General features: G+C 41.0%; 1 long non-coding RNA gene across 1 annotated transcript; it reads left to right on the top strand.

Annotated features, from left to right (window-relative positions):
• Positions 1 to 2,559: 2,559 nt before the first annotated feature.
• LOC120757962 (uncharacterized) lies at positions 2,560 to 9,887 on the top strand. The gene is made up of 3 exons (XR_005702710.2): positions 2,560 to 2,918; positions 6,051 to 6,137; positions 8,046 to 9,887. It is a non-coding gene; the product is annotated as an uncharacterized LOC120757962 (long non-coding RNA).
• The last annotated feature ends 13,261 nt before the right edge of the window (positions 9,888 to 23,148 follow it).

Here is a 23,148-nt window from a genome sequence, read left to right as displayed (position 1 = left end):
TTTTGGCATATTTTCCCTCGTATTTCCGTGTTTTCCCTGTGCCCTGTTGGTGAACTTTCTCTGTGCTGCTTCAACTCAGTGTTTGGGATGGGATGCTGGATCTGCTTAAATCTATAAAGACAGCTACCACAGGTTCTAGGGCTATTCTCCTGTGAGCACCTGAACTTTTCTTCCCTGATAATAATATGCCACAATCCATGGGGTGTTTTGTGTCTGCTGTGTGGGTGACCTAGCCCTGCTCTGCAGCCAGGCACAGCTGATGCTTGTTGAGAACCTCCCTGAGCAGCCAACACTCCACCATCACCTTAGAGAGCCTCTGCCAAGACTGGACATAACCCCCTCAACCTGCTGTGCTGCAGCCTGACTGAGTGATATCCTTAAAAGATGTGATAACATTTGTCTGTGGCAGCTCAGAGGTACACAAGCTCTCAGCTGACTTTTTTTTTTTTTTTTTTTTTTTTTTTTTTTTTTTTTTTTTTGGTCCAGATCCACTTCAATTTGTTCTTTTTTTCTGAAGTATCACAAAGAATGGGCAACATCACCATACTCATCCCCTTGCCTGCCCTTGCACCTCAGCTGCCACAATGGTGACAGTTGGGGTTTTTCGTTGTTGTTCTCTTTGGGTTTGGTTGTTTGGGTATTTTTTTTGTTTATATTCATGATTTCATATGTCATGGGTCTGCAGGAAATCAGCTATTCTTAATACCATGTTCTGAGCTCTTGTAAAGGAGGAAAGAAAGCCAAGACAATTCAACATTTAGTCTTTATTCTCTCTTTCAGCTATCCCATGGAGTTCTTAAGTTTTCTAGGTATAATCTTATGCATAAAACATGTACCAGCCTGTTCACCTCTGGATGCTCAACTGGGAAACTGTCTATCATAAGAGTAAAGAAATATCACAGTATTTATGTGTAGCAGCGAGTATTTCGACTTCATCAAGAATATGTTAGTAGGGAAAGGTCACAGAGATTATGAAACAAGTTTTGTTGGGTTTTTTTTTTCTCAAGTAGTAACACTGCAAGTCAATATTAATGGCTGTCACATTCAGAGAGGATATGGTTTATTTTCCTCTTAAAACAGGGGTGTTTCAGTAGATCTATCTGAGAGCATGCTGGATTGAGATCACTGAAAAATAATGAGTCCAATTTGTAATGAATTTTTTTTGGCTTCTCTTCATGTGGTTTGCATTAAATGTCTTTTCCAATATTGGGAAGCATGATTGGTAACATCCATCTTTTACTGCGCTGTACTGTTTATGATAGACTTCACAAACAATCAGCATCACAACATTTTATTCCTTTCCTTGTATTTATCTGCAATCTACAAGGATCAAGTCTGTGTCATGCTGGACAAATATAGAAACATTTTCAGAATCATCCTCTTCATCTCCTTCCCTCATGCAACCTAAACAGATGAAAAACCCTTTCAGTCAGTGTTTGACAGGAGGGAAAGAAAAGAATCAGTGTGACAGGTCAGTGTGGAGCACCTCGGCCCCAGAAAGGAAGATATTTGTGTTTTGTCCTTTGGGATACTCACAAGCTCTCTGAATAATCTAAAATAAATTGCACAGGGTACCCTTGACAGAAGTGTTGCTAGAAAGGGGATTTTACTTTACCCAGGCAAACAATGCAATACATTAAATCAATGCATGGTCAAAAATGTAAATTTTAGGTCCAGCAGCACAGATGTAGAGGATTGTCAGAGAAACTTTTTGAAGTCACTGGAAATATCATCATCAGCTACAATGGAGATAGAAATCTGGTTTGTGTCTTTGTCACACAAAGATAGTGACCTTACTGACCTTATTGACTGAATTTATCACTGAGTACAAGAGAACCAGTGGAATAAATGAGGCAGCAGATACAGCTGCAAGGAGGTCAAGAGGAGGGAAGACAGAGATGTGCTAACCTTTTCTAAGATTTTATCCACAAGTTGCAGCCTTTTCAATTGGCATGACTAAGAAATGACTTCTGTTCTGCTGGGAGAGAATTGGATGGTGCGTTTGTGATCAGCAGCAGTATCTCTGAGCTGTTCACACATTTATGTTTTAAGATAAGATTGGGAGGTTTGTGAATTTTGAATGAGTATTTGTAGTGTTTGTTTGGAGATGGAATGGATCTCAGTTTTCTTTCACTTACACCAGTTTTACATCAGTGCTAATGCTAAGGATTTATCATTATAAAGTACAGGAAAGTAATTTGGTATCTTCTTTGAAAAAGCTATTAAAATAGTGTATAGATTAGGAAAAAGGGCCAGACCTGTAGCAAAATAATACAGTGATGTTGATCCTGTCAGCATCAGTGGGATTGCATCTAGTCTCTTTAAAATGACAGAATTCTGACCCGTGAAAGAGCTGTAGGAGTTCAGAAACAGGTCATTTAATTTGTCTCATTCTGTCTCCAGTCTAATGAAAATCTTGATCTTTGCTAAAGAATGCTCCTGTCCTGGGGTGACTGTGCATCCCCCAGTCATCTGTTGGGTGCAGGGGGGAGGGGAGGCACCGTTTGTTTTTCCCCAGAAAAACTCTGCTCCTCAGAGAGACCTTGAAGCGGGGGAGTTGGAACACGGCAAGACGAAAGAAGCTCTGTTGTTTTTTTTTCCCCGGCAGTTAGTTAGTTTAGTGCTAGCGTAGTTAAGACACTGTAGAATACTGAAGCTTTTTGCCTTTTTTTTTTCTTTTTTCCTCTTTTTTTTCCCTTTTTTTTCCTTCCTTTTTTTTTTTTTTTCCCTCTCCTCAGAACTGTTCCAACCTCTCCGGACTAAGGACCTGGGGAAGCACCGGGGGGCCTCCACAGGGGACCCACCCCACCAAGACCAGCCCTGCACATCTCCTTTTCTCCCAGCACCAGCGGAGATGGAGCGGTGGAGCACAGTGACGACCCTCAAGAGGAGACTTTCTTTAAGTTTGTTATCCCTCCGTAAGTGGCACGAAGATCTTGTCATTGGTTATTGTGCTGGGAGTGCTTTGCCTGTTTAATAAACAGGTTTTTTCCACTTCTCTCTAAGGATTTCTTTTTCCCGAACCGGTTGGGGGAGGGGAGGGGGCCCCGGGAGGGGAGGGGGCCCCGTGGGAGGGTTTCTCCCAAAATCTGCCTGGACCCTCAGGTAATGCTTACCTGCTCTTGACAGTTACCACAGGTCCCCCAGTGTCCTACTTGGATTTGCTGTGATGAAAATTAAACCTATTTCTTCTCATCTAAAGTTCAGATTAGCTGGAGAGCAACTGATCACCATATCTCCTTTATAATAACCTGACTTTTGAAGACATTTATCATGTCCACCTACATCCTTTCTGGTTCAGATAAATCCAATTATTTTAACTTTTTAAGATAAGCAATATTTTCCAAGATCCCAGTAATTTTTGTTATTATTCTCAGGAGTCCCTTTAATTTGTGTCCATGTCTCCTGGTGTGAAGACCAGCTCTTCTAGATGAGGATTCCTGCAGCCTGCAAAGTGCAATAATTATCTCACTGGTGTTCTGAAGGAGTGTCCTTAATAACATCTCTCATTTAGATTTTCCTTCCTTTTTTACTCAAAGTGTTACTTTGGTCAGCCAGAGACAGTGTGTGGCATGTCCCAACTTCAGCCACTTAATCCCCAGTTTTGTAATTACAAGTTTATTTTGCCTTCCTCAGTAGAATACTTTGTACTTGTCTTTACTGAATTTCATCTTACTGGCTCCAGGCTGTCTCTCCAATTTAATGGGGTCAAAATCATTATGAATTCTGAGCCTGTTGTCCAAAGTACTCCCCAGCACCCACAATATGCAGTGCTCTTTATCTTATTTTGCACCACTGTGTCGGTAAATACACTGAATTGTGTTAGACCTGCAGCAAATCCCTGTGAGATCACTGGTGGTGTGTCCTCAGAGCAGGACATTTCCTGCACACTGAGTGTGAGTTATCTGGAATCTGTGCACTCATTTTTAAGTTTCCTAATGCAATATCTTGTATTTCTTAAGAAAGGGGCATAAGGGACAGCCTGATTAAAACCAAGGCATGCCTGACTTCCTAAAAATATCTTAGTCATAAACAATATTTTCTCTGTCCCGGCTCATATTGCCATCGTAATTCCTATTTTGGAACTGGAATCCCCAAATATGAACACTGGTGATAAAAGTAATGATTCCTAAAATGTATTGCAGTCCATTGTCCATCTGTGGCCTAGTATTTTTCCTACATTAGTGGATTATTGCTAATATTGCACTAATAATGCAATACAGAGCCCAACTGGAATCTGATATGAGAACTTCACTGAGGGAATCTATGTGTCTCCAATAAATTCTGTTTAAGTTAGGAAAGATGAAAAGTTTCAGCATTAGTTTCAGGAAAAAAAATGCAATTTTCAGTCTTTTTACGCTGCTAGCAGCCTCTGATGGTGGGCGCTGCTGAAAAAGCTTTTAAAACACAGACCCTAATAAGGTTTGGAACTGTTCTGTTTTCTGAAATCCAACTTGATTGGAATTTTTTCATTTTCACTTACATTCATTGAGTGTAAATCTGTGCTCTGGACTGTTAAAGTGAGCTCTGTTTCATTTGTGGCCTATTTAATACCAGTGCAGCTGAGGCTTTTATTATTTTTTCCCCCTTCTTCAGGCCACATATATTTTCAAACAGTCTGAAAAATAATCATCAATTGGTAAAGAATAAAGGGGTTTGAGTAAATTAATCAAAATAAACTTAATCAATTTCATCTCTTAATATGTCCAATCAATTATTTCTGAAGTTTTCTGAGGAAGTCTATTAACTATTTTAAATAGTTTGCATAACATGCTTTGAGTGACATCTCTTCATTTAACACACCACCGTTTCTTCATTTGGCTTCTGTCCTGCAGAGTTCTGCCTTGTTTGCTGTTTGATTGTGGCCAACTCTGCTCTTTCTAAACCTATTGAAATAACCAACCAGCTACAATTTTTATTTTAGTTCCACAAATACCCTTAAATATATATATATATATATATATGAAAAAAAGAGAAAAGGATGAGTTTGTTTGTTACTTTGTTTTCAAGTAGCTGAAAGTAGGATGACAGACATGACAGTGACTGGGGCAATGGAATTTAATGCAGAGATCCAGGCAGCTGAAACTCTGTGAAATGAAGGCACAAATCTCTCATTAATTGTAACTTGCTGTAGTATGTGAGGAAGAATTGAGGGGTAAGGAAGAAAATGTAAAATATTTGCACGAAACGAAAGTATCTTTTATATCTGTTTGTATTTTTATGGCTCCCTGAGGGGGAAAACAAGCAGCTTGATTCCTAGGAGGAATTCCTGCCACAGGTTCTTGCTGACCTTGAAAAGGCTGATTAAGATCTGTCAACGAAGTCAGGAAAAGACAGTTCAGAGCCTGGGGTCCCCTGATCACATGCACAAGCTTGTCTTGACTTGGAAGTCCCAGAATAACACAAGTTAGTGGCTTTGAGACCAGAACTGTCTCTCCTTATCCCTGTTCAGAGCTCAGGAATATTCACCCTTATCATGCAGACAAATTCCCCGTGTCTGTCTGTGCTGTGTCCCTTGGTGTGTAAATTCTGAAGGAATATTGGTGTTGCTATGAGAATAGAAGCACTGGCTGTGTATTCATCAGACCCATGAGGGTACCATAGAAAAGGCTTTTTCAACCTTTCTCTGGAGGGTTGAAGGAAGCAGACAGCTCCCTATATTCGAAAGTAAAGGAATTTGCTGTGGAGCTTTGGCTGTCTGGACAGTGTAATGGGAAGGTGGCAGTCCCAGCATGTGGCTCATCCAGCTGGGAGATTGGATTCTTATCACTAATGCTAGAAAGGGTTGAGATCAGCTGCAGCAATTGAGCACAAAAATATTACCAAAACCAATATCAGTGTGGTGCTTTGTGTCCTGGGCGAAGGAAAATCTTGCTTTTCAGGTTTCTAGAACTGAGCAGAGTATTGATAAGTGCAGCTGTTCAACCTTCACAACTGTTAATGCTAAGTTTAGAGCCCCCTTTCCTTTTCTTTTCTGAGGTTTTTGTCCATATTTTAAGCTTGTTTACCACAGCATCTTGTTTTTTATAGCTTTTTCTATGCATTTTCAGGGCTCTCATCTTCCTCTGGGTTCTCTTTCTTCTGGGCTCAGGTTTCCTCCCAGCTGGGCCATGCTCAGGATGCTGTTGGTGCCCCAGGTATGAATTCCTGCGCTGGGCTGTGTGTGGGAGGGCAGTCGTGGTGCCCAGGGGATATTTCTGCCCTGCCTTGCCTGCCATCAGCCAGCCCATCCCAGTCCCCAGGGTCACGTTCTGCAGCCTGGCTGGAAGGCTGCCCTGCCCTCCCTCCCTTCTCCCGACGCATCCCCAGCAACACACAGTGCTCAGGGACAAAAAGAGAGTCAGGTGTTGGCAGGGACAGCTATTGACTGTGTGCATTTTTGCCTGGACCTTCTGCAAGGTTTTCCACAGTAAACTTGATTTCAGTGCAAAACTGAAATTATTTCCTTTCAAAGCTTTAAAAAAGAAGTGATTTTTCTGTCCTCCCACCACTCCACGCACTCTCATCCTTGTCTCCCTTCAGCTTTCTGGTGGCATCAGGAGCCAAAGCCCTTTCCTTGCATGAGAGCACAGCTGGAGCTGCTCCTCCTTCTACATCACTCACTGTCTTCTCAGCAGACCCCCAGTTTGGTATTGCAGCCCTGGGATGTTGGAATACTGGGGCTGAGAATGCAGGTGATTATTCACTGCTGTTTATGGAGAAGGCTGGAGGACACAGCTGTAGTTACTGAGGGAACCCCTGCTTTAAGCTGATTTGAGGTGATTTAAGCTGCAAATTAAATATAGTGGACAGGAAAGAAAATGCTGCTGCTCCTGTTTTACTACTGAGGTGAAGAGGGATTAAGGACTGAATTTTTTACAGACCACTGGATTTACAGAGTCAAATGGCTGCTGTGATGCCAAGTGGGATTTTCAAATGCATGAAATGTCCATCTCCTACCTGAAGGACTCACACCTCGATTTGCTTCTTGGTGTATGTAAGCAGCTTTGAAATCTGCTTCAAAGGGACTTGCTGGAAGCCACACAGACATTCTGGGACAGTGCACAAACCTGATTTCAGATCACACACATTCTTGTCCTGAATCTTAACACAGGACACGTTCTCTTGAAAAACAGTAGAATTCACTGAAATATCTCAGTTGACTTAAACTTTTCTGTAAGTAGCATTTCAGCTTATTTGCCTCTGTAGTTATAACCTGTTAGATCAGGAAATGCCTTAAACATTTGTGTGATAAATGTCAAGGGTTTCTGTTTCTTTTCTCAGCTCTTCTTTTCTTGTTGATTTACTTATAAAAAAAGCTAGGACAAATTACAAAGTTTTACATTTTTTTTCCTGAAAGTTGTGAGATTTGTGGTAGTTTAATCCCTCCTGGGAAGAAGCTTCCTAGTGTGTCTTTCCATTCTGATAAATATTTTTCAGGTTGAAAGCAATATATTTGGATGAATAAAGAATCTCAGGGAGAGCAAAAGAAAGCCATTAGCAGCTGTGGATAAATCTCCTTCTCCTGCAGGTTTTCCATTATCCAGTGGGCCCTTTCCAACACACCATGGGAGAAGGCATGATTTTAAGTGCTATCAAATGCTGCACAGTAAATATCCCCGGTGCATTGCAAGTATCCATTGTAGCCCATGGGAAAAGGCATGGAGTTTAATACCAGGATCTTTATTTGCTCTCTGCACTCTTCCTTGCTTCCCCTCAGACAATGTTCTGCTCCAAAGTTCCCAGCAACTCCCATTAAGGAAGATGTGGAGAACAAGCCCCAAGTTTCTGCTTGTTTTTTGCCCTCCTCTCATCAAGTATCATGTTTTGTTTCCTCTTTATTTTTCATTTACTTAATTTATTTGTTCACTTGCCTTTAGGATTGTCTTTTTTTTAGGCTGCTCTTTGTAGATGATGGGATCCCTGGCTTACACAGGGAAATGCTCTGTAGCATTGGAATTCTTACTGCAGGTTTTAAGGATTTCATGCTCTCTACTGCAGCTGGAATTCCATATTTAGCTGGAACCCTTATGTTCTCTTTCGTTCATCTTTTATCTTGCAAACAGAACCAATGGAACTGAAGTTAATTCGCCTATCTTGATAATTCTGAGCAGTGAGAGTTTGGAAGGAAGAAATGTGACAGAAACTCTTATGAAGAATCCAAGAGGAGCAAAAAATGAGCAACAACAGAGATTGTGAGAAAACAATAGACAGACAACTCTTAAAGGTCAGGGCTGGGTTTCTTGGTTCCTTTGGGTTTTCGGGACAGGCTGGGCTCTCCCTGGGCTCTCTGCCCTGTGAGGAGGTTCTCAACCCTGTGGCAAATCTATCAGAAGGGCAGTGGAGTAAAGGCTCAGCTGCCACAGAGGAAAAAAAAAAAAAAAAAAAAAAAAAGGGAGAAGTATTGCGGATGTTATTCTCAAAGGCCTGAGAAAGCTGAAGGGGACTTCAGTGTGGATTTAACCCCAAACTAAAAATCGTCCACTTTTAAGATTCCCTTGATAGACTGAGTAATGCAGCAACTGCAGTGAAAACCCCACCATTCTTTTGTGATCTTAAACAGTTGAAAATATTACATATTTTTCAACACTTCTTTATAAATAAAATGTAAATCAAGTTTCAAAATGTGACTTGTTAATGCGAAAATGCACCTGCAATCTAATTTATATAGTCTCTACCTTTGAAAGCTGCTATTCCACGTATGAAAAGTGGGGTTGTTGGCATATCAAGACAGTCCCATTGGCTCCTGATAGCTCTCATATTATTGCATACTGTAAAGAGAGCTTCTGGGTTTGATTTTAATTATATGTTCTTCATTGCAAATATTTGCTGCCTTCCTGCTTCCACCACAGTAGACAAAGGAAAACCAGGATGATGGGGTTATACCTGCACGAGGAGGAGAAAATCAGACCCAGGGCCACAGTAAGAAAAGGAGTTATTAGTCATGTAGCAGTGAATCAGCATCTCTCTTTTTGAATCTTTTCTTTTGAATGAGTTATAGTTATGTCCTGCATTAATATTTTTGCTTAGTTTGCTAGGAAATGCAAATGGAAATAAAAAAAAAATTGAAATTACTTTGAGGTTTTCTTCGTCCACCAGCCAAATGTATATACCTCAGAAACTAATATAGCTCTTTGATGGGAATTGCTTATTTTCTGTTGACAGATTTTTAGTGAAAAAGATAGAAATCAGATTGAATTTCGACAGTGAGAAATTGAGAGCTTATTCTACCAGCAGGAATTTCAAGGCCTCTAATTTTACCTCTGTGAGAAAAGATGAACCAAGAATATCAGCAACCTACTTTCCTTTCCCAGAAAGAAACACAGCACCCTGAAAGTCACAGAGACAATCTGAAACAGAGGTGATTTCCCCTCAGCTTAGACGCGGCAGTCTCTAACCACAGCAGAGATACTGGGGTTTGTTGTTAGGCCCCAGCAGTCCGGCAGTGAAATAAAGCACATCTTGTCCTTGCTCACATGGGTGGGGTCAGGTGTGACCCTTCCTGATGACCCCGAATCGCAGGCAGGCACCGATCCTGCAGCACTCAGCCCTGGGAGCAGGGTTCCAGCACCCACAGGGAATTTCTACCCCTCAGGAGACCTTTGGGGTTGTTTATATTAAATGAATATTTCAATGAGCAAGTGTCCATGTGAGCACTGCTGTTGACGTGAGCTCCACAGAATCAGAATGAGATCATTAAAATATAAATATCAAAACACTTTGTCTTCTTTGCGGTGTATGGCAGCATTTTTCTGCTTTGTCCATTTTCTGTGTCCTATTCTGAGTAATCCAACATCACTTTTTGTCTCTGCAATGTATCTTCATAACAGCTCTTCCTATGCAGCCGAGTCAGGAAACAGATCAGGCTAATTCTTTTCCATCACATTGTATTTTCTTGTGTCCTAATGCTATTATTTCATGCTCACTTCTTTCCTCATGGTATTTGCTGCATCATCTTTCATCTTTATCATATTGTTTTACTTCCTTTCATCTTGTAATTTTTTCTGTCAAATGATTGTGTCACTTCAACAGATATGTACCCTGACACATTGGTTCACAGCACATTTCCACTTAAAAAAATCCCACCAAAATGTAATCTTCACATGGATTTATGATAAAATAGTACATTTCCTTCTTGTGGTGAAGTGCTAATTTTTTGTTTTAACATCAAAAAACATTTTTTGCTCATAAAAATCCTGAGGAAAAAAAAATTAACTATCCCAAGTACTGTACAAGGAAAAATATAAGGATTTCTCTTTCTTTCACAGTTTCTATTTTACAGTCCCCACTAGAGACTGGCTACTTTTTAAAAAAACCCTTACTGTAACTCAGGAGGAGAATTTTCATTTCCAGAAGTGGGTGAGTTACACAAAGGTGAATCCCGCACAGAGCTGTGGTTCCTACCAGTTGGGTTTCCCAGGGCGTGTGGAAGAGATCTGATTCTGGATCACAGCTGTGCCCAGACACAGCTTTGAAGAGGCCAGCCTAGCCAGAGCCAGGGCTGCTGGCACTAAATTGGCTTACTGGGGATTTTTAGGTGAGGTACCACCCAAGCTGGCAGTGCACTAGCAAATATTGTGGTGGCACATTATGAAGTTACACGTTTTGCCCTTGGCTCTCTTTCCCGAGCCCTCCAGCAGCACTTTCTCTGCAGAGGAAGGAAGGAGGTGCCCACATGTCAGCCAGGTGAGTTCTTCAGCCAGGGCTGGTACAGAGACTCAAGCTGTGCTCATTAGAGAGGCTCCTGTCTGCTCCTTGCCCTTGATCTCCTGCTGCAGCTGGCAGACAAATGTGCTCCACACCAACCACTGGATTCATTTGCACCAAAATATGGAGGCCTGAACTAGAGCAGTGGAGAAGTCAGGCACATTGCCTGTTGTGTTGTCCACAAGGTCAGTATTCCCTTACAGACAACACCTGTGGATGATAATCTCCTAAATCCAGCCACAAAGCTGATGAGACAGAGCCTTTGAGCGCTGGAGCTCTGGCTGTGGAGATGTTGAGGAGCTGATTTGACATCAAGTGGTTTCCCAGGGTTGTAGTAGGGACAAAAACTTTTAGTCAGAGCAGCAATAGCAGCTCAAAGCACCTTTGGAAAATTCCATCAAGGGTTGCTTGCTATGTGCACCTCCTGTGCCCTACTGGAGAGATAGAGGGGCCTCAGGAAGCAAAGTGAATTGTTCAGCATCCAGCTCCATGGTCTCTCCCCAGACAGATGACAGCAGCAGAAAATTGGGTTCCACATTTACAAACTTAGTACACTAACTTAAATCAAAGTCAGCCTTGTTCTGCAGACAGGTTTTCCCATGTTCTCACACCTCTACTTTTAATTGGAATGCTGACAATCAGGGATAAGGGGAACAAAATACAAAGGTAATCATGTACAGAAAAACGTATTTCACCAGAGCATAAGCTATTAGCACTTCCTCAGCTATCTGATCATCTGACAGGCTTAAGGGGAACAGTGATGTGAATTTCAAATCTCCAGCTGCTCCCTCAGAAGCCTCTGTCTCATACAGTTTGTACTGAAGTGAGGCAGTAGAATGCAAAAATGAGCAAAAGGAAAACACATCATGCTGCAGGATGGATAAACATAGGAACAAGGCTAAATTCAACCCTCTTTTGGTGCCGTTGACTTTGATGCATGTGGTGGCTTAAGAACATCTGTCTGAGTGCCATAATCCCACACCTGAACCAGCATTTGTCACTCCTGCATGTTTAGCTCTGTAGGACTCAATCCATTCAGGAAATTAAGCAGATGCTGAACAGATGAGCATTTTCACTGAAGCCAAAACAATTACAATTAAATGTTCACCTTGCTCAACTGCAGCCTGAGTGAGAGAGCTTGTTTCAGATGGTTCCCCAAGGCCCGGCCATGCTGTATACTGTCCTTTTCCACCTAGGCACTCCAAGCTGGCTCTGGACTTCTCTTGGATCATTTTCTCACACTCTTATCTGTGTATGAATTGATTTCCAGTCACTCAGGTATTCCCTGTAACTGATATGACCCATCCAGCTGCTGTGTATGGCCAGCCTTAAAGAACTCAGGTGCCCAGCCGCTTTCCAGCATTTGGCTTCTTCTACAGGAACAAAAAGATGATTTTTATGCTTAGGAAAGCTGCAGACTAAAAATGACATGAGAGCTGACAAAAGGCTCCTGAGTGCTGAAAGAGAACAGTATTGGGAACGATCCTTCCCAGCATGGCAGCCAGCTGGCTCAGAGCGTGGCTCCCTACCTCCAGTCACATTCCATAGCTTTGGGAATGGGAAAGGTCCTGAGGAGCAAGGATTACACAATGTGTATTTACAGTGATCTGCCTATTGAGGGTGGGGGTAGAAAGAACTCCTTCAGGAATGGGGTTCAGTACAACTTTAGGGTTTTAGTCCACTGGAATTTTCTCGCACCTAGCCCAAGGATGCAGTGCTCACAGCATCCAGGGAGTACAACTGACTGGCCAGAGCACAGGTCAAACGTAATTGCAGTTCTCATGTTTGTTGTCATGCCCTTGTGTCACTGGTTAAGTAGGATTTTCTCCATGTGGAAATAATTTCCACAACTTAGCTCCTGAAAGAGACTGAGACGATGTAAGTACTCCACAGGTAACCCAGTCATTGCAAACAGACACACTCAGGGTTTTGCAGCTGGGTTTGCTGTGTTCCTGGCTGATTTTGGGCACTTCTGACCGGCGTGTCCCTGAGCTCATTGCACATGGTGAGATGGATATTTCTACTTGCGTATGTCTTTGGCATGTTGAATATTAGGAATGAACCTCTTGCAACGTGTTTTCTTTCCTTGCCTCAGGGCCATCCCAAGCTTCTTTTTGCATAGAAATACCCCCTGACTCTTGTAAAATGTACACTGAGCTCTGCTGGATTCCCGCGCCATGGATAACCCTGTGTTCCCTCTCTGCTCATCTCTACCGCATCTCGGCTTGCAAGGGATACTTATGGTTGAAATAAAGACAAAAGGTGCTTTTCTTATGCCTATCCTTTCATGGCAAAGCTTGTCCTGTGCCAGATGGGAGAGCACAAGAAGTTGCTGGGTTATTTCTAAGGCTCTTTTTCATGTACATCATTTTTCATGTCCTGTAGTAAGGATCTGTCTTTAGAAGGAGGATGGATGGGATGAATTCTTTAAAAAGTCTGATATATCAAATGATACTTATCATAAAATATCTCAGTTCTATGTCATTTATAGCTGTAATTTAATTATACCTAATATGTTTCCCTAATTGTGATATTGACTGTTTTATAGGAATCAGAATGAGCTTTTTGATCATCTGTAGGTACAGCTTCACTAATAGGCGTAAATCAAAATGCCTTAGATCAGCTTTGTACCCCTAAGGCATAATGTAAATGATGAAGGGATGGGACTTCATTTTGTCATGTTCTCTTCAAATATCAAGTTGTATTAAAGAAAACACTTTTCTCAATCACAGGTGCGTGTACGAAGAGTGAGTGACAGCTTGATGTTGTCTCTTTGATAAGTCTACTCCCTTGGCATTTTGAGATGTATTTTCATAAATGAGCTTCAATTCTACTTGCACAGAGTGGAACTGTATCTCACTGTATTTAAAAATGAGCTTACTACTCCATAATTCACAAAGGATTGGGAATGGAAAGGAAAAAAAAAATTCTTTGTGCATTTTGCTAGAGACCACCAGGGAAATGTGGATTTTTGTTCCTAAAAGCCAATTCACCACAGGGAGGAAGGCACACATGAGGTCTCTGCTGTTCCACCACCAATCTGGCAATTTGTTATATGATGTTTTTACATGCTCCTACTCAGGGGATGATCCTACACGACCAAAATCTCTGCCCGGAAAAGGAAAAAGGTAACAGCCTGCATTTTATTTGCATGGTGGATTTTGCACAGCTACATCACTTAGTCTAAAAAAAAAAAAAAAAAGGTTTTTGATGGTGTTAGGATGGGGCCATCTTTTAACACTTAGGGAAGGCCATGTAAGTAATATGAAATATTAGATGTGTTTGTATGTTTATGTTGCATATATAATATTTTTTCTAGTGGAAGGTGTCCCTGCCCATGGCAGGGGGTGGAACGAGATGAGCTTTAAGGTCCCTTCTACCCCAAACAAATCTGTGATCCTGCTATTCTGACATGAGTAATACAACACCAGTCAGATCTCCTGCTGATATAAATTGTCATCTTCCAGACATCTTAGAGGACTTTTAAAGTTCTGCTTCCACAGAGAACCTGCCCCATTCAGGCTTTAATGCCCAAACACAGCAGCTTCCACAGCATCCACAGAATCAGACCCATCACTTCTCAGTCATTCCATTCTGACAACAGTTGTCTACTGTTACTGCTTCTTTGAATTTTAATCTGACATTTAACCCAGCTGAAAATGCATTGCCTCGTTTCATTTCTGTGCTCTCCCCGCTTCCATTTACTTCTAAATAATCTTTTTCTTTAGATGATTTTCATGAAATTGCCACTAAAAAGAGTCCTGTTTGAGCTGCCTCATTTGAAAACTGTGAGATAGTGCAAGACATCTGAAGATGTCATTGTAACACATGAAAAGCACTTCAGCCTGCACATAAACACTATCAAGTAGAATTTGAACTGAAGTCATAAGCTAGGCTGAAATGATATTTTGTTAATAATTGTCAAATATTCCACAAATAGCACAATCTTAAATAGCACTATTCTGAGCAATGAGAGCACCACGTAACATGCTGAATTTTTAAACAGAGCTGAGCAGAATATAGAATTTCTATTTGGGAAATGTGGACATCTTGAAGTTCAATTTTGTTCAGAAATGGAACAAATATCTTTCCTACAAAAGGAAAATTCTAAATAGCTGCTTCAAAAAGTAATGTGCATTTCAAACTCAAAAATTTAGATGTAAAATTGTCTTTTTATTTTTTATTATTTCGATGTCGTAGCTTAGTTAAAGAAATGTCAGTGTATGGGAGAATTTGCTGAGAACAAAAGCATCATCAGAGACTGCTGATTTTTTTAACAGTACAGTAGAGAAGGAGCTGTTTTCTATATCCTTATGTTGGGTAAAACTTCACATTTTTTACTATTGACAGATCATAAAATAATGTGAATAAAAATACGGAATATTTTAAATTAAATTTTAATGTTGAAATAAACATACAATTTTGATAAAACCAGTTCAAAATTTTATTTATAAGAAGATTCAATGAGAAATGTTTAATAAGCAAAAATAAGCAAAGCTTCATTTCACTGATATTTTCCAAGAGAATCTTATTTTGTTGGAAATGTATTAAACCAATTCTTTCACTTATAATCTCAGGATACATTTATATTCAATGTATGTCAAGCAGGCAGTGAATTGCTGTCACAATATCCACTGTCCTCTTTGGTAAATATTTTTGCTCAGTAACCCTGCTTCTAAAATTATTATTTGTACTCTGATGTTACCCACGGATACAGCCACGATCAAACCCCCTTCTCCTGCAGCCCTGATGCGTTATGGGAGAGCTACTTCCAGCTCCAAAGAGGGAAATACAGGAGGCATGTAAAGAGAGTGAGGGAAATGAGGATTGTCAGAGTGAAACAAACCAAAGGACACACCTTTTTGCCATTTCTAGACATCCATGTTCTGGCTTAATCCATTTTTGTGACTTGCTCAGCAAGAAAACTGCTTTCTGCATGGTTTAGAACGATCTACAGCCCAGGCCTGTGGAAGAAAAGCCACAGCTTGCTCAGTGACAAGCAGGTGAGGCCTTGGTCCTGCCTCCTGTCACCCTTCAGGGTCTCAGTGAAGGCAGTACAGGAGGAAGAAAGACACAGTTTCATTTCGGTCTGACAAGAAATAAAAGACAAATGCCTTTGAGAGTTATTCATCAAGAGTAAGGAGGAAAGAAAGCAGAAACCTGACACAAATCCTGGGGAAGGTCTGTGTGTCTTACCTCCAACAGGCACGGGGCAGGGGCACTGTCCCGGCTCAGGGCCCTGCTCCCAGACACAGCAGAGCCAGCTCCTCAGCAAGCTGTCACTAAAGATTCCCCTCCTGGTTTTCTTTCTTTTCACGATAGCCCAAATTGAATACTTGTCTGGCCTTGTATCTGTCATGTTAGCTTTTCAGATAGTACATGTTGTGTCCTGTGCTCAGCGCTCTCCTTCCTTCCACAGGAGGCTTATCAAGTGCCTCTAATGGAGGTGGCCTGAGGGAGAACAGTACACACTTGGCGTTTACATTTCTTCTCCACTTTCAAAATATGGCAGATATTAATAGTACAGAGGACTGTTCCCAACTGCTTTGATTTGCAAAACATTTCTGCTCTTTCAGCCTCCATGCCACTACTGTTGCCAGGTTCCATTACTATTTTCATTATTCCAGCCCATAGCTGATATTCTTTTCCCATCTTGTCTGCTCTATCCCCAGCAGCAGCTGGCCTTCCCCGGAGGAGGGAAGGGACTGAGAGGATTGGCAGTGCTGCAGCAGGATCCCCCGAGAGCTCTGAGTGGTTGAGGGGCTGTGACAGACCTCCTGGGACTCTTGAGGAGATTTATTTTCAAAGATAGTTGTTGATCAAAAAAAAAAAAAAAAAAAAAAAAAAAAAAAAAAAAAAAAAGGAAGAAAAACAAAGTATTAATAAGCTGCATCCCTCACTTTGGGAATAACCCCAAAAGAGAAGTGCCTCAGAGACATGTTCTTTCCTTGCTTCTCCTTTGCTTCAGGGCAGCACTAATTTGCTGTAAAGCAGAGGCAGCAGCAAATTCCACATCCTGACAGAGGGTCAGCTCATCTGCCCGTCATGAGAGAAAGGAGAGAAAGCACAGCAATAACTCCTGTGGCTTCTCAGGAGGAGCAGACACCATAAAACTCACCCACCTCCATCCTGATGTTCCACACGGATGACATTTGAGGTGAAGTGGGGAGGAATCTTAATTTTCTTTGTCCCTGACTCAGCATGGAGTCAAAGTCATTATCGAGTTAGAAACATCTGGTTTTGGTGACAGGTTACCACAAGCTCTGGGAATTGTTTTCTGTTTTCTTAAACAAAGGAACATCCAGCAAGAGAACAGAGACCTCATTTGGATTTTTTCTGTTACTGTGTGATTAGCTTTATTTCAAACATTCTAAATAGCATTACAATAAAGTGTTTTGACTTAGAAGTGCTCAGCAATTTACAGTAAATCACAAACTAAGCCATGAAGGCACAATTCTTCATAGGGGTGTGTGTGTCTGCACACAGATCCTCACCGTTTGCAAACAAGGAGATACTGGCAGTAGACACACCAAGCAAAGTCAATTATAATGAAAAGTAGGTTCCTCTTCTTAATTAAATAAACCCATAAATAAATAGGAGACAGCAGTAGTACAAAAGGCAAATTGTTCTTCAGCTCCTGAGTAAGACATTCAGTGGGAAAGAACTGACAAATGTGATGCAAGTATTGTCGGGGGCTCCTTTTCAGGAGTTTAAATTCCCTGGCCTGGTGGTTTTAGAGTCCTGGCCCTCTGCAAAGCTCTGTGCCAAACGCAGGAAAAGATGGAGTCTTCAAGGTTACATGATTCATTTATTAGTTCTTATCTTACAATTTTCTCAGTGTCCAAAAGATGTTTGCCACGGCTTGGACATCTGGTGACTCCCCCAAAACTGGGTTGTCCCTTATCTTTTATACTAATTGCTACGTATTCTCTATTTACTATTTTTTACCAATGTCTATCACTATTACTAAAAAGGTCATCTTTACTCTGACCCAATCCTCACTAACTACTTTGTGCCAACGTCACTGCAGAAATGGAGTGAGGGAACAAGAAGGAAGAAGAAAGAGACAACGCCCTAAATTCTCCATCTTGCCCCATTCACTTCAATGCCAAAAATCCCAAACCCACTGTTTTTTCACCCTGTGATATACTAAACTACTATTTTTCACACTCTTGTGGCCTGCAATGCTTCCTGCAGTGCAAGAAGCCTCTCCCCTGGACTGAAATCAAATCCAGTGTCTCTCTGGGCTCTGGGCTGGGGTCCCAGACCCCCCTGCCCAGGTCTCTGATCCTCCAGGGCAACCAAAGGAATGCCCTGGACTCCAACAAAGTATAATATCTCTTCTCATTAAAAAATGCATTTATGGAAAGCTGTGGTTGCTTCTGGGGAAAATGAGCAATGCTGCCTAGAGCAGAGAGTGCTCAGCTGGCCACAGCAGCCCGGCTTCTGCTCTTGGTTTTGGTCTAGGTCTTGAGTTTTGGACATGGTCAGGTGATTTTGTCTCCACTGCCAAGCATTCAAAGGTCCATCCTCAAATTACCTTGCAGCTAGGTTAAATTATTATAATGCAAGGAAATATTTTTTTTTGTTGTTGTCTACAGTGCACATTTTCACACACAATAAAAAGGGAAAACAAAGTTGGTTACCAGTGTCTGACGCTGCTGAGAAACCTTATCTAGGGAAAATGAAGTTGTGTCAGACAGGTGAAGGACTCTCCCAAGCTATTAATTCATTTTGCATAATTCGTTAGCTAACACTCTTAAACTCTGATAGTCCCAGGTAAATACCAGAGAGTGGTTTTATGGTCCCTCAGCCATGCTCCTCATCAAATGCATTAAGTTTTACATAATAAGAGGATGTGTGTGTTTTTAAAGAGATATTTGTTCTGGAACTTGTAATTAGTGCGGAGTGCCTGACTGTGCCCGGCTGTGTGTGGCGAGGGAGGGACTGCACAGGATGGCAGCACAAACCCGTGCGTGGCTGCCCTTGAGAGGGGACTCACTGTGTCCTCTTCCACTGCAAAACCTGCTGCAGGCTCCACTTACAACTCAGACTTCTGAACTTTCTATGCAGAATTAAGGAAAAATCCTCTTCCTGTTGGAACATCGGTGGGAGATGCAGAGCCAGGATCTCACCCAATGTCAACTGGGGGTGTTCACTGAAATAAATTCATTCGTGGGCATTGTCAGCCACGTGTGGGCAAAAGCCTGGCTGAGCTACAGTGAAAGGAGATCAATCTTTCAAAGTGCCAAAGAGATGTGAATACAAAATTTACCTCTGAAATTCTCAGAGGGATCCATGTGCTGCAAACCTACTACCCAAAAGCACCCTCTCCCTCTAAATTATTACAGGAAAACTGAATAGGCTGCAGTCACTATTTTTACCAACTTCTTATAGAACCTAAAATGGCCACTGAATTAAACTTTAACAAACAGATCGTTTTTAAAATTAATTAATAAACTTCCTTATTTCTCTGCTATCTAAGTTCATAGCCTTTACTTAATGATGATGCACTTGATTAAATAAAATGAAAGAAAAATGCAAGTCCTTTCAGACGTTAAAATTAATAATGAGTTTAGACTTAATCCAAAAGCAATTTAACTTTAAACATTCATATGAAATTAAATGTGCCATTGAATTTGCTATATAAGCAAGCATTAATCTTATCAATCGATGAAGGCTAGAATGTTATACAGTGACCCATTAATTTCAAAGCCTAATACAAGGTCTGTTTAATGCCTTTAGTCTATTAAAAAGTGTGATCCTACAATATATCTGCTTTTTCATAAATGTTTAAACCCCAGTTCATTCTGTTACTGCTTTGATCATTTGAAAATCTGCTCTGACAAGATTATGGTTCAAAAAAAATCTCAAAATATATAATTTCTTTGCATCTACACTTGCTCTAAATTTGAACTTTAACACAGACAAAGTCTTTATTAACAAATACAAGGATCTGAACAGTTTATGTTGGTGCATATGTTAGCTGTAGTAAATGTTCAACAAAGAATAGATTTCCTTTTATCAGGTGCTATTTAGACCAACAATCTTACCTCTATTCTGAACTCTATCTTTTCCAATGCAATGGAGGGAATTGTGCCACAAAAAAACCCACTGCTCATTGAAAACATCTCTAAAAGAAAAAATAAGATCTTCATTTTGAGATATGCCTTTGGTGTGGTTTATTTCTGTTTGTAAGAGGTGTGCTGACCATGGTGCCTTGTGCAAGTGTGGAGAAAGACCATAAATGTTGCTTTTAAGGTTTCTTTACAACACTGTGAGTCATGGTGCTTGGAAAAATTAATTAAAAAAAAAAATGCCCTTTTTAGTTAATGAGATAATTCAATATCAGGACTTAATGGCATGATGTGTTAGCTCCTGCCATGGAAGGTCATGGTTTGAAATTTCTGTTTGTAATCAGTATTTGCTCCCACAAAAAACCAATCAGAGGGAAAGGTTGATATTTAAATATGTTTATGTTCCTAAACAGGTGTTCCAGTTTGACATAATATACCTAATTCTACCTAATTTTCACAAATCTAAGGTCAATGAGAAATTACACTTCTAAATAAGACAAAAACTGTTCCAGTGTGGTTGTTCAATGTAAAGAATAATAAGTAGCTTGATGAATGCCATGTTCCTTGAGAGTGCACTCCAGAAATGTCTGCAAAATTCCAGCAGTTTTATTTCTGTGTAGGAGGAGATTTTCTTTGCCTGTAATATTTTCCTTGACTTACATCTGCTTGCAGCAGACTGTGAAATATGGATACAGTACTGCTGCATCCTTGTGCAAATAAATGAGTGTTATTAACTTTTAAGAGTCTCCCCATTGTGGTCCTGTGCACTGATTAGGAATGCAAGGGTATGAGCAGATTACTTGTGTAAACCCGTACAGCTCATTGGAACATTTCCCAATTTACATTGGAGACTGTGTTAAAACCTGACCTGCTAAATGGCAACATATTCCTTTTCAAACCTCCTTCCTTGCATTAAGAACAGAGGGATCCTATTTCAAGGGACAGAAGGACAAAAGACAGGGCTGGTGGTTATTTTGTGCTACGGTCCAGCAGCTCGAGTAAAAAGCAGTGCTGTACTCAAGAGGTTATTCAAGCAGAAGCTGAATTCAGGTAATTACACATTTAATAACAAAATCACTGGTTTTCCTAAGGGTGTTCATGTCAGGGTGTTACTCAGAGCACTCTCACAGTAGCAAGTGCTTGGTAAACTTGTGAGTCTCTGGGCTGTTGTCAGGGCTGGCTCTGATCATCTGTTTCACCTCTTGGAATCTTATCCATGGCTAAGTTGGAAGGCACTTAGAGAGCAACCAGCTGTGGCAGCACAGTACCTGCAGCTGCAACCTGTGCCCAGAAAGGTGCTTTGGCTCCAGTGTCATATCAGGAACTGATGGATCCAAAAACACCTGAGGTTTTCTGCAAGTGTTTATTGAAAATATATTTCTTAATTCTTATTGAGAAGTGCACTTTTCTCATACCTCAGTGGTTTGACAGATTGTTAATTTTGTTGAATTTTTATTTTGGGAAAAATAGAGGCATGGGCCCATGAAGCACTTTTTTATTCGCTCAGCTGCTATATTTTCTAACAATATTTTTATTTTTCCTTTCAAATGAGGCCTTCCTTTCTATTCTGTATTCTACACTGAAGTGCAGTTGCAACCAAATGAAGCATTTTGATTTTTGTCAAAATAAAATCTGTCAGGAGCTGGCCTGAGACAGTATTTTGGTTTGATACGGTTGGAATCTTCTTTCATGGCGAATTTTGAAGTGATAGGATTTGCTTCCTGATGGGCATGAAACTGGTTTTGAAATTACAAATTCTTTAGGAAAAATGAAAATGCCATTCTTGTCACAGCTCTGGTGCTTTTTAAGTTGTTCCCTGTTCATTTGTCCTGTGATAAAAATAGACTGTTGGGAACATTTGCCACAAGTAAACGCTAAACGTAAGCAGAGCACATTTTCCTCTTCTTCAATTCCTCTGCTTCAATTAATATTGCACCCTGATCTGGACTGGCTGAGTTAAATCTAGGCACCAGCATCACCACCAGCAGTCAGAACTGGCATAATTGGTTTAGAGTAATTAGGAGCCTGATGAAGAAACAAACTTAAAAAAAAAAATTAAAAAATAAAACCAACACACCCCACCTTGATCATTTTGGTCTTCTTACCACCTCGAATCTAACAGGTCAGATAGTGGGTTGGGGTTTGTTTCAGGCATTTGAAGACGGGTTCTTGCCCCAGCCCCTCATTGGAACACACATCACCAGCCGAGGGTCCAATCCTCTGTCTCCTCGTGACTTTCCATGGAGCAGCACAGTTCGTCAGCAGCAGGAGGTGTGGCACAACCAGGGGGTGACTAAAAAAGAAATCCCACCTTTGGGTTTAGATTCAAGATTTTGATATTGCTCCCACAGCTTCTGCTTTGGCAGAACCATGACCTCTGGCAGCGTTTCCAAACCAGGTACCAGCCCCGCGTGTCACTCCCGTCCGTCTAACACAGGCTGGAGCCACTGCAGCTGGAATTGGATGTTGGTACTGCAGTGCTCACTCAGATGGGCCTCAAAAATGACTCCTTGGCAAGGACAGATTGAACCAGCAAGCCATGCAACAAAATCTATTTTCTGCAGGGGTTGTGCAAAATACCAGCTGGAATTTTCCCAAGGCATTGAACAGGTTCTCTTACACAGAAAATAAAAACAACTCTAAAGATACTAAAACCCTACAGTTTTACCAAGATCTCTGTTTTCAGCTCCCAGATAAGTGAGTGCAGTTCAAACAGTACATCTCTCAGGACTGTAACCCTGGAGCTTTTGCTATTCATTTATTTATTCTTTGTCAGATTCTTCTGCTTAAGGGATAGATAAGTTATTACTTACTTGGTTTGTATCCTTTTTTTTTTAGAGAAATGCTGATGGCAGAGTTAGCAGCCAAAGTCCCATGGCCCAGAGAGCTGTGAGTTCCTTTCTGGAGTGAATTTGTGTTGCCTCATCAACATTTCACAGAACAACAGGAAGGGTCTGGTTGGGAGGGAACCAGACCACGCCTGATTTGGGAACTTCCGCCTCTTGGAGACTGCTTTATTTGACTCCTGTTGCAGTGCTAAACTACCCTTGCTATGATTTTCTCTCTCTTAGGTCAGAAATATTTATGAACATGTAGTTTATATTGAGTTCAGGAAAAATATTTCAGAGACCACTATTAAAAAAGTAAGGAGTGCCTTAAAATCAAAGAAGCAACAAATGATGAAAACATATTCACTTCTACCTCCTGCAGGATTCTGCACTGTAGGAAAACAGCACAATTCCATCACCCATTGAAAGCCAAGATTAGGACCCAGCCTTTCACCAGATCCTGAGATGTCACAGTCACAGTGATGCCTTAAGTTTTATCTTTCATGTTTTCCAGGTTCTGTGCTGCCCAGGGGTGCAGTTCTGAGCACACATTCAAT

The sequence above is a fragment of the Hirundo rustica genome, chromosome 11 (assembly GCF_015227805.2).
Source record: "Hirundo rustica isolate bHirRus1 chromosome 11, bHirRus1.pri.v3, whole genome shotgun sequence".
Lineage (NCBI taxonomy): Eukaryota > Metazoa > Chordata > Aves > Passeriformes > Hirundinidae > Hirundo > Hirundo rustica.
Note: the sequence above shows the minus strand (reverse complement) of the source record. Positions and strands in the feature narration are given on the sequence as shown.